The 16,410-nt window shown below is 44.0% G+C and overlaps 3 non-coding genes across 3 annotated transcripts; 1 reads left to right on the top strand and 2 right to left on the bottom strand.

Moving 5' to 3' along the window:
• Positions 1 to 5,429: 5,429 nt before the first annotated feature.
• On the top strand, positions 5,430 to 5,518 carry TRNAY-GUA (transfer RNA tyrosine (anticodon GUA)). Its single transcript is given in 2 exon segments — positions 5,430 to 5,466; positions 5,483 to 5,518. It is a non-coding gene; the product is annotated as a tRNA-Tyr (tRNA).
• An 8,609-nt stretch (positions 5,519 to 14,127) lies between these two features.
• Positions 14,128 to 14,216, bottom strand: TRNAH-GUG (transfer RNA histidin (anticodon GUG)). Its single transcript is given in 2 exon segments — positions 14,128 to 14,163; positions 14,180 to 14,216. It is a non-coding gene; the product is annotated as a tRNA-His (tRNA).
• Positions 14,217 to 15,746: 1,530 nt separating this feature from the next.
• Positions 15,747 to 15,835, bottom strand: TRNAY-GUA (transfer RNA tyrosine (anticodon GUA)). Its single transcript is given in 2 exon segments — positions 15,747 to 15,782; positions 15,799 to 15,835. It is a non-coding gene; the product is annotated as a tRNA-Tyr (tRNA).
• Between the last annotated feature and the right edge of the window lie 575 nt (positions 15,836 to 16,410).

Below are 16,410 nucleotides of genomic sequence, written 5' to 3'. Positions count from 1 at the left end.
GAGTATATATATTCTAAATGCGTAAAAAAAAAAGAAGGAACCATTTACAGTGAAAAAATGATTACGTAAATTGTAAAAATAGTTTCTCTTGGTAAATCACAGAGCAGTGTGTAGAGGGATGGTCAGCTCCTTCAGTCTCTCTCTCTCTCTCTCTCTCTCTCTCTCTCTCTCTCTCAGAACAGGTAAGGTGAAATCAGTGGAGTGTCATATGGAAGTGATGAACACGTGTCATGCAAGTTTCTGTCCTCTCTCTCTCTCTCTCTCTCTCTCTCTCTCTCTCTCTCTCTCTCAACAAGCAGAGGCGAACGGATGAAAAATATATAAAACAGTGAGGTACGAAATCTAATCTACTACTCCACTTTGCCTGTGTTGTCATTGGGGCATATCCGTCACTTTCCTCCCTGACGCATCATATCACAGAGAATCATCCGTGGCCAGAGAAACATACCAAGCCTCTCTCAGCTTAGCACTGTTAGCCAGCAGAGGAAAGTGACAAGTACAAGAGGTGAAATATTAGGCAGAGAAACATACCAAGCCTCTCACAGCTCAGCAATACTCGTATTAGCCAGCAGAGGAAAGTGACAAGTACAAGAGGTGAAATGTTAGACAGTGAAACATACCAAGCCTCTCTCAGCAAGTAGATGGAAGTGACAAGTACAGGAGATGAAATATTAGGCAGAGAAACATACCAAGCCTCCCTCAGCTCAGCAATATTAGCCAGCAGAGGAAAGTGACAAGAGGTGAAATATTAGGCAGAGAAACATACCAAGCCTCCCTTAACTTAGCAATATTAGCCAGTAGAGGAAAGTGACAAGTACAGGAGGTGAAATATTAGGCAGAGAAACATACCAAGTCACTCTCAGCTCAGCAATATTAGCCAGTAGGGAAAAATGAGAGGAAGAGGTGAATATTAGGCGAAAGTTTGTCCCAGACTAAACTTGACTAGAGCAGATGACGATGGTAGTGATGACTGTGACGATGATGGTTGTAATAATGATGATGAGGGTGATAATGATGACAAAGATGATGGTGATGATGGATGTAATGATGACGATAATGAATACCACGTTGATTAAGTTATATTTCTGAGATGACTTTTAAGAATGACTACTGAAGACCTACAAGGTTTCTAATCTGATTGTTTTCGGCGTATTACGTTGCTTTGGTTTTCAGGAAGAAGGTAGTGGTGATCTTTCCGGTACCACACACACACACACACACACACACACACACACACACATCTATCTATCTCTGTATCTATCTACCTAGAGAGACCAGCAGAATGGTATACAAACAGAATACTGACAGACATATGAACCTGAAGCACAGAAAGATAGACAGACGTGGGGAGCGAAAGCCAGCCTTACATATATACAGGAATTACACGCACCTCAACACAACCCTGGCACCCATATACCTTGCCAGAGCGGCGGAAAGCAAAATCTGATGCGGTAATCCTGTCTGAAGGTTATTTGGACCCGAGGCTTCCGCAAAACACGCTTACGGGGCCGCGCTGAGCCGGGGGATGGGAGAGTGTCTGTTACCTGGATACCTGGTGATGCGGTAGGACGATGATGGTGGCGATGATGGTGATGATGGTGGTGGTGATTGTGATATGGTGATGATGACAGTGACGATGGTGGTGATGATGGTGATATGGTGATGATGACAGTGACGATGGTGGTGATGACGATGATGATTGTGACCTGATAGCGAAGATGATTGATAGTGGCGATCTTGATTATAGTACCGAATTCCGTAGACAAATAAATTCACCCAGGTAAAGAATTATTATGGAAAGATCATTAATTTTTCTTCTTTTATACTATAATTCTGAAGACCTGGGGGGTTACTTAAAAAAATATCCTTGCTCAAAGTTCACATCAATTCACCTTAACAATAAACAGTACATCCAATTCCACACCTTTACGTAAATATAAACACAGGTGTTACTGATTATTTTTACGATTGAAATATTAGCAAAACCATTTATTTATTTATTTATTTACTTTTACCCTCCATGGCATCAGCAATTATAGCTTCGTAATGTTGGGGCATCAGAAATTATAGACGTGTGGCGGTTGAGAACTGGACTCACGGCGATGTGATAATTATAACTTAAAATTAGACCAAGAATAATTTCCTGAAGTTAGTTATCTCCAGTTCCGTGACACCGGGTAGCTACGTAACTTTTTCTCTCTCTCTCTCTCTCAGGACAGGTAAGGTGAAGGTGAAATCAGTGGAGTGTCAAATTGAGGTGATGAACAGGTGTCAGGTAAGTTTCTGCCCCTACCCTTCTCTCTCTCTCTCTCTCTCTCAATTCCAACTTTTAAAATATGAGGAAAGGATGGTCGTTACTGAGTAGGAGCAAAGTGCGGCTTCAAGCAATAGATAGATAGATAGATAGATAGATAGATGAATAGACAGTTATATTAGTAGACAAAATGGATACTGTAGAAAGAGAGAGCTAGATAAACAGATAGATAGATAGATAGGCAGATAGATAGATAGATAGATAGATAGGTAGATAGATGGATAGATTGATAGAGAGACGGGTGGATAGACAGACAGAACATAGATATTGATAAATAGCAAGAAAGATAAACAGAAGTAGATAGACGGAGGTAGATAGATAGAAAAATAGACACATATATTCAAAGATATTTTCATGCATACATTCTTCTATACAGTATTTCACATAGATATAGACAGAGAGAACAATCCACACACACACACACACACACACACACACACACACACACACACACACACACACACACACACACACACACACACACACACACACACACACACAACCATCCATACATACAAGGATACAGACACACAGACAGACAGACAGACAGACACACACACACACACACACACACACACACACACACACACACACACACACACACAAATATATCCGGAAAACAAGGTCACATTCAGGATCTGTCACTGAATTCAGGTCACGTGAGGTCAAAAGTTGAGAATAGCATGATTTGAGGTCACTGGCACATTCTATTCCCAAACACCCTCATAAACACCCTCTCTCTCTCTCTCACACACACACACACACACACACACACACACACACACACACACACACACACACACACACACACACACACACACACACACACCTCCCGTTTGTCTCGTTTCATACTCTCACAGACTCATACCTTCTCATACAGTTGACACACGCTCTCATGCATTCTCATACGCCATCTCTCTCTCTCTCCTCCTGCTCCTTCTCCTCTTCCTCCTCCTCTTCCTCCTCCTCCACTCACTCAGGGTCTAAGCCATCCGCAAGCCAGACGAAGACACACTGCGAGGTAAATAAAGATGTGGAAAGATGAATTGGCCAAAAACCTTCACTGTATCACACATGCCTTTTATCCTCTCTCTCTCTCTCTCTCTCTCCCTACCTACCTAACTACCTCCATACCTCCCTACCTACCTGCTTATCTATCTGCACCTACACGTGGTGGCATTGATATAAACAGACGGATCCCCTGCCCACCTATAGTCCCTCAACTCCCTCCTCATGCCCCGAAAGGACGATGGTGGGGGAACAGGAGGAGCAAAATCAGCCTGCAGTCCACTGGGTCCACGTTCTCATAAACCTGGGAAGCAAAAAACAGCGAGAAATAAGCCACCCAGACCTTTTTCTATCGTACCAAATTAATCCTATACTCTTTCTACTCCAAGTTGGCCCAAATTTTCGTCCTTTTGCAGCTTATTTCACGTAGGGACAGTACTACGTCTCTACATCCTTTCCACAGCACTTCTTCGTGACTAGAGCCAGAGTCTAGTGTTAATCTGAAACAACTTAGCATTCAAGGAGGAGGGATGGGAATTTTTAGGCCAAGTTAGCGTAAATCGAGCATAGTAAAAAGCGACGATAATCAGCTAATGAATAACTGGTCTGTTTGCCTCGTTAGTTATTTCGTTAGTTCGTCTGTTTCTTCCAATATCCAGTTCGTCCTGTGGTTTGTACGAGTGGCTATGGTCAGCTCCTAGCACCTCTTCCTCGGCGATTTAGTTTGCATATTACCTCTTAACATTTTCTTACAGCCTACTTACATTATTTTTATTATGTGTATCCTGTGAATCATAAATGTATAGTGAGGTGAAACGTCGAGAATAAATCGCTAAGGAAGAGGTGTTACGGAGAAGGCAATGCATTTTAAAACTGGGTCAAAACTCTTCACACGTTCATACATACCAGACCACCCTAAGTATCCTGTACGTATGTATGTATGTAGGAAGTGTATGTGTTGTGTATATGTATGTGTGTATATATGAATGTATGTATGTATGTATGGCGATTAATTATGTATGTATGTATGTATGTGTATGTGTATGTAGTGTATTATGTGTTCATCACCAAAGTAACCTCAGTGGACTGCAGGCTCAGTCTTATTCTGCACTCCACTATCATTCTTTCTGGGCAAGTGACCCGCTAGGTTATAACGATGCCACCACGTGAAGGCGTTCCTTTCTAGCCCCATTGTGTGTGTGTGTGTGTGTGTGTGTGTGTGTGTGTGTGTGTGTGTGAGACTGAGTGTGTGTGTGTGTGTGTGTGTGTGTGTGTGTGTGTGTGAGACTGAGTGTGTGTGTGTGTGTGTGTGTGTGTGTGTGTGTGTGTGTGTGTGTGTGTGTGTGTAGGTAGGTAGGTAGGTAGGAAGGTAGGTGGGTAAGTGTGCGTGTATTTGTGTGTGTGTGTGTGTGTGTGTGTGTGTGTGTGTGTGTGTGTGTGTGTGTGTGTGTGTGTGTGTGTTTCGGACCGGTCAGACTCTTCCACTCATTCCGTTTCCCCCTTATTCCTACTTACATGCAATCTACAGAAATAAATCGGTCAAGTAAATGTGTTAAGGGCCATCTATCGGTACCTCAAAGCAAATGTGTTCGTTTTGTAAGCGGCTTTTGTGCTACCGTAACACCCCTTCCTTAGCGATTTATTTTGCTCATTACATTTATGGTACTGGTGTTAACTATGTAAATATTAAAGCGATATAGGCTAAATGGCATATAGGATTATGTTAAGATTTAATACGTAAAATATATAAATCGCCAAGGAAGAGGTGTTACGGAGAGAGAGAGAGAGAGAGAGAGAGTAGGGCAATGAAAGGGAAAGTTGTGGATTGGTTGCTTTTTATGGTGCACACACACACACACACACACACACACACACACACACATATTCTCCACCCTCCTTTTTCTTTTATTTTCGTTCATCTCTCTCTCTCTCTCTCTCTCTCTCTCTCTCTCTTTAAGCCTTTGAAGGAGCAATTATAGTGTGAACTAGTTACTTTAATCTCTCTCTCTCTCTCTCTCTCTCTCTCTCTCTCTCACACACACACACACACACACACACACACACACCTCCTGCGTACCTTCACATTGCGTCCCAGTATCGTTCAGCGCCTTCGATAGCTCAGTTGGTAGAGCGGTGGACTGTAGTGGGTTCAGATCAGACATCCATAGGTCACTGGTTCGAATCCGGTTCGAAGGACAAACTTTTTAAAAAAATGAAACTATATTGAAATTTAAGTGGGAAATTAGACAGGGAGAGGAGAGAGGAGCTGTCGAGGCTTGCCCATAAATACCACTATACCAGAATCTCTCCTGTTGTGTTGTGGGCGCGGCTCAGTGTGCTGGTGTGGGCGTAGGTGTGGGTGTACTCTGGTGTATGGATGTTACATTGAATTTGTTTTGCTTTCCCTCGTTCATCCTGTGTATAAAAATAAGGGGAATAAGAAAGAAATTAATGATATAGGGTAGAGACTTATAAAAGCTCTGAACCGCCTCTAACACACGAGAATTTGCCTTGGGGAGTGGAAGGGTAGCGTTATATATGGACTACCCAGGAACTTGACATCAGGAGTGGGTGGGATGGTGTTGTATGGTGGGTGGAAAGGAGTGGGTGGGATGGGGTTGTGGTGTGGGTGTAAAGGAGTTGGTAGGATGGGTTGTGGGGTGGGCGGAAATGAGTGGATGGGATGGGCTGTGGGGTGGGTGTAAAGGAGTGGGTGGGATGGGCTGTGGGGTGGGTGTAAAGGAGTGGGTGGGATGGGCTGTGGGGTGGGTGTAAAGGAGTGGCTGGGATGGGGTGGGATGGGTGGAAAGCAGTGGGCGGGAAATGCTGGTGTGGGTGGGATGAATACTCCCTGTGAAGAAGCCCATTGTAAATTGGCCTTACTGGAGTGAATAAAATACAAAGAAAAATGTTCCCAAATAATAATAATAATAATAATAATAATAATAATTAACATCGTCCTCGTTCACTTGCCGTATCTGAACGAGCATATTTCAAAAATTTCTCCTAGAAGAAGAAGAGGAAACTAAGCGCGCGGTACCCTCACACACCTGGCGTCCCTCTGAGAATCTTGGCGCAATTTCTAGGCTGTTGGTCTTAGGAGGCTCCGTGACACCAATGCCTTAGCGATTTATCTCTGCTTATATAGTTTTCAATCTTTTTATATATACTATTTTAACCTCTGTATATGCTTCCATTATGTCTTTATCAGCGTAAGATTTATTTATCTATCTATCTATCTATCTATCTATCTCTGTGGGTTCAATAGAGCCATCCCTAATTCCCCAAAACAGAGGGATTAATTTTCCTTGTAATAAATCGCCTGGAAGGTGCAGGAATTAAAGAGAAAATCCTCGTTGGTTTTGAGGATTTAGTATTTTTCTTGAGCGTTATTCTATCTACTGCCAGACGCCTTAATCCCGTAAAGGGTGGCCACAAACAAATCGCCTCCATGTCGCCCTGTCTCCCCCGTTATTAAAGGAGAATTGATTTCATTCCTTCTATCTTCAGATGATTTTTCTCAGCCCAGGAGGGATTTTTCGACCTAGAGGGGTTAGATGGTCTCTCTCTCTCTCTCTCTCTCTCTCTCTCTCTCTCTCTCTCTCTCTCTCTCTCTCTCTCTCTCTCTCTCTCAACAGGTGAACAGAGGAATGAAAAACCAATTAAGTATATAAAAAAGAATTCCAAACACCAGACTACAGGTATACACACACACACACACACACACACACACACACACACACACACCTTTAACAACTGGTCTTAAACGGCGTGATGGTAGTTACGCTAAAATTCCGTCATTCCAATTAACCAGTCTCTTGTAATAGGCGGAAGTAGCTATAGGCAGAAAATGCAAATTGGAAAAGGAATATGTGCACAAAATCATGGCCTAATTTGGGACGGGGGGGGGGAACTATTTTGGGGGGGGGAGAGGTCAAGAGAGAAGCAGCTCAAGGAAAAATAGTAAGTCTGTTTCCCTTCTGCTTACTATGCTCTTTTCATTTTAACTTGGCCCAGATTTTCGTCCTTTTGCAGCTCATATCACGTAGCTCATATTGTGACACTGACGAGGAGAGTGTGTGTGGGTGAGGTGGAGGGGGGGGAGAGGGAGGGGGAGGCCAAGGATGAGATGGAGGGATGGCGTGGAGAGGTATTTGAGAGAGGAGCGGTGTGAGCTGGAAGCAGGGCAATGTAATGGCGGGGGACAGGACGACGTGGAGGCGATTTGTTTGTGGCCACCCCTCACGGAATTAAGGGGTCTGACAGTAGATAGATAGATCACGTACCTCAGTGGTGGAAGAAAGCGGTGCTGTGCCCTACTGTTTGTTTCTTTTTTTCTGAATTGTATATTATCGATTGTTAGTAGGAAGGATATTCGGAAATACGTGAAATACGGAAATACGTGAAGGAAATACGGAAATACGTGAAGGAAATACGGAAATATGTGAAGGAAATACGGAAATATGTGAAGTACGGAAATATGTGAAGGAAATACGGAAATATGTGAAGGAAGTACGGAAATATGTGAAGGAAGTACGGAAATACGTGAAATACGGAAATATGTGAAGGAAGTACGGAAATATGTGAAGGAAGTACGGAAATACGTGAAATACGGAAATATGTGAAGGAAGTACGGAAATATGTGAAGGAAGTACGGAAATACGTGAAATACGGAAATATGTGAAGGAAATACGGAAATATGTGAAGGAAATACGGAAATATGTGAAGGAAGTACGGAAATACGTGAAGTACACAACCTCTTCCCTTCCTAAAGCCTCCCTGTTCTTCTCCAACTAATTCCTCTGTTCTTTCTCTAACTCTGTCAATAAGTATCCTACCATACACTTTTCCTTTTACACAAAGACGAAAATCTCTATCTATCTATTGCCAGACGCCTTATTCCCCTTTTCCTTTGTACAAGGGGAATAATTATACCTGACTTCCAATCCTCCGGGACTCTACCTTCCTCCCAGACCAATCTGCACATCTTCCACATCCATTCTACTACTATCTCTCCCCCATGCTTCAGCATTTCACCACACACTCCATCAATTCCTGGGGCTTTCCCCAATTTGATTTTCTTCATTGCTTCCACTACTTCTATCCTACCGATTTCTTCCTGTCTTCTCACCTCCCTCCTCCCAGCCATTCCCCAGCCACTACGGAAATACGAGATGAAAATACGGAAATAAGTGAAATACGGAAATACGTGAAGGAAATACGGAAATACATAGCAGTGAAGTGGTTAAAGGAAAATTCGCTCTGATGACACGAAAAGGAAAATCAAGGTGTACCCCGTGCAGAATAAATCGCTGACGAGCAGGGGTTACGAAGTCTCCCTAGCCGACGAGGACGCGGGTTTATCTGTCCATCAAAGCGTTATCAGGAGTAAGGCCGTCTTGTCATTGGTATCTTATCACAGAGATGGGCCAATTTTCACTTCTGTTACACTAGAATTAAAATCTTTGGTATGTTCTTTGTCCTCTCTCTCTCTCTCTCTCTCTCTCTCTCTCTCTCTCTCTCTCTCTCTCTCTCTCTCTCTCTCATTATATTACACTAGAAATAAATCTTTGTTATCTTTGTCCTCTCTGTCTGTCTGTCTGTCTCTCTTTTCATCCGAGGGAACTGGACAAATAGTAAGCAGTGGTTCCATAAAATTCGAGGAGTCTTGGTTATGAGGAAGAAATGAGTCTCCTTGGTTACTAGTCAAAACAACCCTCCAATCTGACGACGCTTGGCCATCAACCGAGGCGAAAGGGGTTAGGGAATGAGGTTAGAGTACATGTACTAGGACATCACTCGGGTCCTTCGCGTGGTGGCACTGATATAACCCGGCCGGTGGACCTGCTCGGTTATGCAAAAGGTCTTCTGTTCCCTCCCTATCCCCCCAAAGAATGATGGTGGACTGCGGAAGGTCGGTTTCAGCCTGCAGTCCACTGGGTTCACGTTTAGATGAAGCTGGTGTTGCAACTACTACTGCTACTACTACTACTACCACCACCACTACCACCACCACTACCATCAATACTGCAACAATTCCTACTACTACTACTACAACCACCATTGCTACTACTACTACTACCACTACTACCACCACTGCTAGTACTATTACCACCACAACCACCACCAACAACCACCACCTCCTCCACCACGAATACTGCTACAACTACCACCATTGCTGCTACTACTACTGCTACCACCATTGCTACTGCTACTACTACTGCTACAATCATCACCGCCACTACTACTGCTACAATCATCACCGCCACTACTCCTACAACTAGTACTAAGTATCCTGAAAAATTACTCTGGTCCCGGAAATTACCTCATTATCGATCACTGTCAACTCTCATGGCTTGCAACTCTAAATCTGTAGGCCAGCTGATACCAGACGCGTTTTAGTCTCGTAGTGAGTCATAGGAGCAACAGGGTGTTTAACTAAAGGTGAAAAATGGAAAAAGCAACACACACAATCAACCCAAGCTCAAAGGAAGTGGAAACAAGCATATATTTTCCAGGGCATTGAACGTTAATTTTAGGGTAAACATGCAAGTGCTCAGACCCGCGCAATGTTACCCGTATCTGGTATTCAGGATGTTACATATATTTCGCGGATATTGAATTTTGTGCAACTAAATCGAGTGCTCGCAGTGAACAATTGATGGCTGAGGTGATGTGATTATAGGCAAGTGACGTCATTGTCCGCGGTGCATAAGAAGCATGATATTACGGTGAAAATACCCTTCCAGTCGCCGTAAGTAAACTGTTCTGATAATTTGGTTTGATCTACATCCATACCTATAACGTTTCAAGCACCTTGTATAAGTATCTTCCACAACACAATGCGTAAAATAAATGTAAATAGATAATACTGTGTTCGGTCTTCTATCTATCTATCTGGTGCCAGACGCCTTAATCCCGGAAGGGGTGGCCACAAACAAATCACCTCCATGTCGCCCCGTCCCCTGTCATTTCACTGCCTTCCCCCGAGCTCACACTCCCTTCTCTCATATATCTCTTCACTCCATCCCTCCATCTCATCTTCGGCCTCCCCTTCCACATCATTCACATAAACTCTCCTCGTTAGTTTCCCGCTCTACATCCTCTCCTCATGGCCAAACCACCTCAGTGTGTTTTTCCTAACGCTTTCTGTGACATCCACATCCACACCACAACGCTCCTCCACTTCTCATCTGTCAGTCTCTCTCTCCATGTAACTCCACATGCTCCTCTCAAATAGCTCATTTCCACTGCCCTCATTCTTGACTTGTGTCCCTCCAACAAGGTCCATGCTTCACTTCCATACGTTTTAATTAGAGTTGGTATCACAATACTATCATGCAGCGACTTTCTTACTTCTATGCTCACTTCCCTGTTTCTTATCACTGCTTTCAAGGAACCAGCAACCTTTCTTCCTTGTTGTACCCTTTCAAGTACTTCACCCTCCAAACTTCCATCCTTACTCATGACACTACCCAAGTACTTAAATGCATTTAAATTTTCCATTTCCTCCTCATCCAACCTCACTGTACATTCACTGACTTCATTTCTCTCGAAGACCATAACTTTACTCATCCCTACATTCACCTTTAGATTCCGTTTCTTACACACTCCCAGGTTCATCCACCAAACCCTGCAGTTCCCCTTCGTCTTCACTTGACAATACAGTACCATCTGCAAACAATAATACAGGGAGTTTCCATACACCACCTTCTCTCTTTAGGGCCACTCCAACATCCACTGCCCTACCTTGTATCTCTTTTATAACCCCATCCATATTCAGGTTGAAGAACCATGGTGACATGACACATCCCTGTTTCAGTCCAACATTCAGATAGAAAAATTCACTCGGTTCACACGCACTGCAGCCTTAGCACCCTCATACATACTCTCCACGGCCTTCAACAACTTATTGACTCCATATATTCTTAATACATTCCACATTCCTTGTCTATCCTGTGTGTCATATGCTTTCTCCAAATTACATTCGGTGTGCTCTGTCCCTTCTCCCTCCCCATCCCTCACTCCCTTTCACCTACGCCACTCCCTCCCCCTCCCTCCCTTTCACATCCTCCTTCGCCCCCTCCCCTCCCTCCTTTTCCCCTCCCCCTTCACCCCCCTTTTCCTCCCTCCTTCCCTCTCACCCTTAATACCATCCCTTTCCCCTCCCGCCTCGCACCTCCAACTCTTCCCTCTCCCCTCCCCTCCCCTCCCTCTCTCCCATCTCCTGCTCCCCCTCCTACCTTCCCTTCTTCCTATAATACCATCCCTTCCCCTCCCTCCCCTTCCCTCCCACCTCCAACTCTACCTTTTTTTTTTTCCCTTCCCTCCCTCACACCCCTCCACCCTCTCCCTCCCTCTCTCCTCTCTGTTCCACCACCAGCCCCTCCCTCCGTCCCCACTGCTTCACTCCCTCCTTTCTCTCCCTCCTACCTCCTACTTCGTCCCCTCCCTCCCTCCCTCCGTACGTTACTCCAAATCCACTTTCTCCTCTTCCAGCGTCTTAGGTGGTTCAGCTGGTAACGCGGTGGAATTTAATGATTAGCAGAACGGTGTACAGGTTCGAATCCGGTTGCAAACACAGGATTTTTGGGATTAGGCGGAACGTATCGTACAGAGAGAGAGAGAGACAGGAACAGGTAGGGAGACAGAAAGAACCGAAGGGAGATTGAAGAGAAAGATAAATGAACACACACACACACACACACACACACACACACACACAGTAGCAGGTAGGAAGGAAGGAAGGAAGAAGCGAATGGAAAGTCTAAGAGGAGTGCACCCCCCCTCCCACACACACAAACAGATAAATCGTCAAGGAAGAGGTGCCACGAAGCCTCCTACATCACTCGGAATACAACCCTTATCTTACACAGCTAACTCCAACAGATACCAGCGTTTGAGATCAAATGTGAGTCATCTTATCTACATGTCCTATAATAAACCTAACATCCTTGAATTTACGGGGGTTACTGCGTGTCTCACTCCCTTACTCTTGCCCCCTCTCATTTAACCTCCTTTGGGGCTGGAGAGGGGCGCCTTCATGTGATGGCATTTATATAACTTGAAGATGGGACCTCAGCTCCCTCCCTTTGCCCCTAAAGAGGAGGGTGGACCGCAGGAGAGGGCTAACATCACCTGCGGTCCACCGGGTTCACGTTTCAAATGAACATGGACCACAAGAACAACAACAGGTACAAGCTGCATATACTATTTTCATTTTAACGTGCTAAAAATGTCATCTTTCTTTATTTAGTGGTCAGTTGTAATCCGAATTGTTTAGCTAAAGTTAAAAATGGTCTACGAACTTTGCCACTACTTTGAGGGGATGGGTTAGTGAGAGAGAGAAGAGAGAGAGAGAGAGAGAGAGAGAGAGAGAGAGAGAGAGTCAGTATAGTTACACCAACTTTTAACATTTTCTCTAAACAAACTTGAGAACTGGGTCAGGGTTACGTTTTCTTTCAACTTGCTTGGCTTCCCAGACTAAATTTGTATTTCCTCAACATCAGTGATTTTAAAGATTAATTTATAAAACCTATACTACTACTACTACTACTACTACTACTAATAATAATAATAATAATGGTAAAAGGGAGCGGCATCTCCATCTGCCTATTTACATTTTTACATTCTTAAGGAAAATAATTTCAGCACAGAATGAAACAGATTTTAGATTACAAAACGTATACATACACTAGACATTTTAGGGTATTCACAGAAGCTGTCTACCTGCACACCTGCGCATTTGTTTACTAACGATCCTGTCAACCTCAGCCAACTTGAATCTAACCGGGGGCTTCTCTCCCCAGACCCCCTATGATTTTAATCACGTAGAACTGCCATTGAACCTAACGCTGGAAGGCCTCAGTTCCCATTAGAACCTAAACTTCTAACCTAATTTGTCCTAATCAACCTGTGGGAGACTTATTTGAGCGGGAAACTTAGAAGACCTGCACCCGCGCGTTAAAGTATTAATAATAATAATCGTAATGATAACAGTAGTAGTAGTTGTTGCTGTAACACTAGAGATAAAATCCTGGTGCGGGCAGTTGGCGTCACTAAACTCAGGTGTCCATCACCCTTCGTGGGTCGGTAGGTAAAAGGAGTACCAAGGGTAACACCTAAGGGAGATAAGTGTGGTACCCTGAATGATGCAGTGGCTTACATCCCAGGGTAGTTAGTGAATAACCCGCCACGGGCTCAAAGGCGTATGTTACGGATATTACCACCTAGGATAAGCGCCTAAACCCGTCTGCCTATACCTTTATCATTTGAAAATAAATGCACTTTATTTATAGGCATTTAATCAAATCTTTCCCACAGGTGTAAAATATCAGATAAACTCAATCTTTTCTTTACGCAAAAACTAAGAAGCGATGAGGGTAAATTACACTCAGGAGTTAGTAAGTTATGCTTCATTTGTTATCTGTATATTTTTATCCTGTATAGATGCTTGGAACGTAGTGAACAGGCATCATAACCATCACCATCATCGTTATCATCCAGACCTCATTTCTAACCAAAGAATGGGGTGAGGTGGGATCGACACGGCGTGGAAAACCTAAGAGATGGAAAACCAAGAAAAGTCTGATCAAATACATGGGCCACACTCTCATACACTCACCATTCAAACCCCCAGAATCCTTAGTCTACCTTAGGCATTAACAACCACACCTACAACTGAAAATTACCAGTCAGGTAGAGAAAATCCCATGTATTTTAACTTCCCCATACGCGCCAGTTGGTCAGTTCGGGAGTAATGGAATTCACACCACAGCAAATCAGTTTCGTATTCTAAAACCACGTCCTTCGAACCAGATTCGAACCAGTGACCTATGGATGTCTGTTTCGAACCTATCACAGTCCACCGCTCTACCAACTGAGCTATCGAAATCTAGAAGACTGACAGGAGAACGTGAGGAAAATTGACTCTTGAGAAAGAGAGAGAGATCTTAACCTGTTAGCATAGAACTCGTCCAGTCTAACCCGTAAGCTCCCCCGCCCCCCCGCCCCCCCCTAAAAATAGATCAGACTTAGATAGCATTTAGTAACGAATTTCTACCCCGTCTGCCATGAATAATATGAATAAAATTAATTACCCTGAAATTGCCCTATTCTGAAAGTAATTAAAGCCAGGTAGCCACTTTGCATATACCCTAATGGACGCCTGACGGTCTAGGGGTTAAGACTCTCCACCCGTATGAGGCCAAAGAGTGTTTATGTCCGACGGGTGCCGCTCAGGAAAGAGAGACTGTCACCCTCTAAATATCGGAACTGAGACACTAGCCCAGGACCCCTACGCTTTTAACGGGGCAAAAAGATCTGGTGGCAAATAGAGCAGTTCAATGTAGCAGACCACAGTCGATTTTTCCATTTTAAACGGTGCTAGAGAGGGCCGCCTTCACGTGGTGGAACCGAAATCAAGGGGCGGCTCCACTGCCCATATGCACACGTCCCCCAACTCTATCCCTATCCCCTGAAAGGAGGTTGGGGGACTGCAGGAGGACACATTCAGCCTACAGTCAACCGGGTTCGCGTTTAAGGTGAACATGGGATGACAACGAAAGATAAAAATAAAAAGATTTCCTCAGGTGGGAAAAGAAGTCTGGTGGTGATGATGATGATGATGATGGTGGTGGTGGTGGTGATGATGGTGGTGGTGATGATGATGGTGATGGTGGTGATGATGATGATGATGGTGGTGGTGATGATGATGATGGTGGTGGTGATGATGATGATGGAGGTGGTGGTGGTGATGATGGTGGTGGTGGTGATGATGATGATGACGGAGGTGGTGGTGATGATGATGATGGAAGTGTTGGTGATGATGATGACAACGATGATGAAGATGAAACAAAATACCAACACATTACGAACACACACACAGACACACACACACACACACACACACACACACACACACACACACATTTCACATGCCCCCCCCCTCTCTCTCCACACAGGCACACATACAGTAATTGATCAGCCTGCATCACTCCAATCAGTCCTTTTTAAAATCCCGTTTCAAGGTGTTTAGATCACCCTTACTGCCTGCTGTCCCTCAAAGATAAGCCTTATCTGGTGGGGGCCATGTGGATTGACACTCTCAGGCCCACGTGATACCCCTGTAACACATGTGCCGTGGGAGGCTCGTGGCACATGTTCCTTATCGGTTTATTCTGCACTGCACCTTAACAGTGTGTTGTGTGTTACCTGTACCTTTGACATGGAATTACTTTACATCACAAACATGCAAGAACATACTGTGGTACAATGTTCAGAATAAATCGCTACCCATTACACTGCGTACTTCGTTCTTTAGGGGGTGATACGTTTTCCCTTTCCGCTTTTAAAATTCTTCCAAGCATGTATACAACAGGGAGATACGAGCTTAGGACGATATTAGTGATATTTAAAAAGTTTGTCCTTCGAACCGGATTCGAACCAGTGACCTATGGATGTCTGACTCGAACCCACTACAGTCCACCGCTCTACCAACTGAGCTATCGAAGGCGCTGTGTCAATGGAGAGTTGAAAGTTGATGGTTGATAAGCAGTAGATTGGGTGGGACCTTGGCGAGAGAGAGAGAGAGAGAGAGAGAGGTGAAGCATAAGCATCACGCGATTACCCTTTTCACCATTAATCAACTTACAACCAAGGAGACTGGGGCCATAACAGCATCAACAACAACAACAACAGTGCAAAAGGATCAAGGGGGGGGGTTAGGGAAAGAAGGGAGAAAAAATGAAAAACAAAACAAAAAAAACATCGACATTAAAACGTTTTAAGTAGTAATAATACGGAGAATAAATCGCAAAGGAAGAGGTGTTACGAAGCTTCCTATTATGTCGCCTCGTACACATCCCTTAAAAAAACTCACGCTCTTTCTCATACTCACTCACTCACTCGCTGTATCTCACACTTACTCCTTCACTAATTCATTTATTCACTCACTCACTCACTTTCTTGCTCACAAATTCTCACTCATTAACTTTCACTCACTCAATTTCCTCACTCACGCACGCACTCATTCACTCAGTTTCTCATTCATTCACTCAAACACTCACTCATTCACTCACTCACTCACA

Source organism: Coenobita brevimanus, chromosome 19 (genome assembly GCF_032717465.1).
Source record: "Coenobita brevimanus isolate Jiangsu-jjx chromosome 19, ASM3271746v2, whole genome shotgun sequence".
NCBI lineage: Eukaryota > Metazoa > Arthropoda > Malacostraca > Decapoda > Coenobitidae > Coenobita > Coenobita brevimanus.
This window is presented reverse-complemented; position numbering and strand designations above follow the sequence as displayed.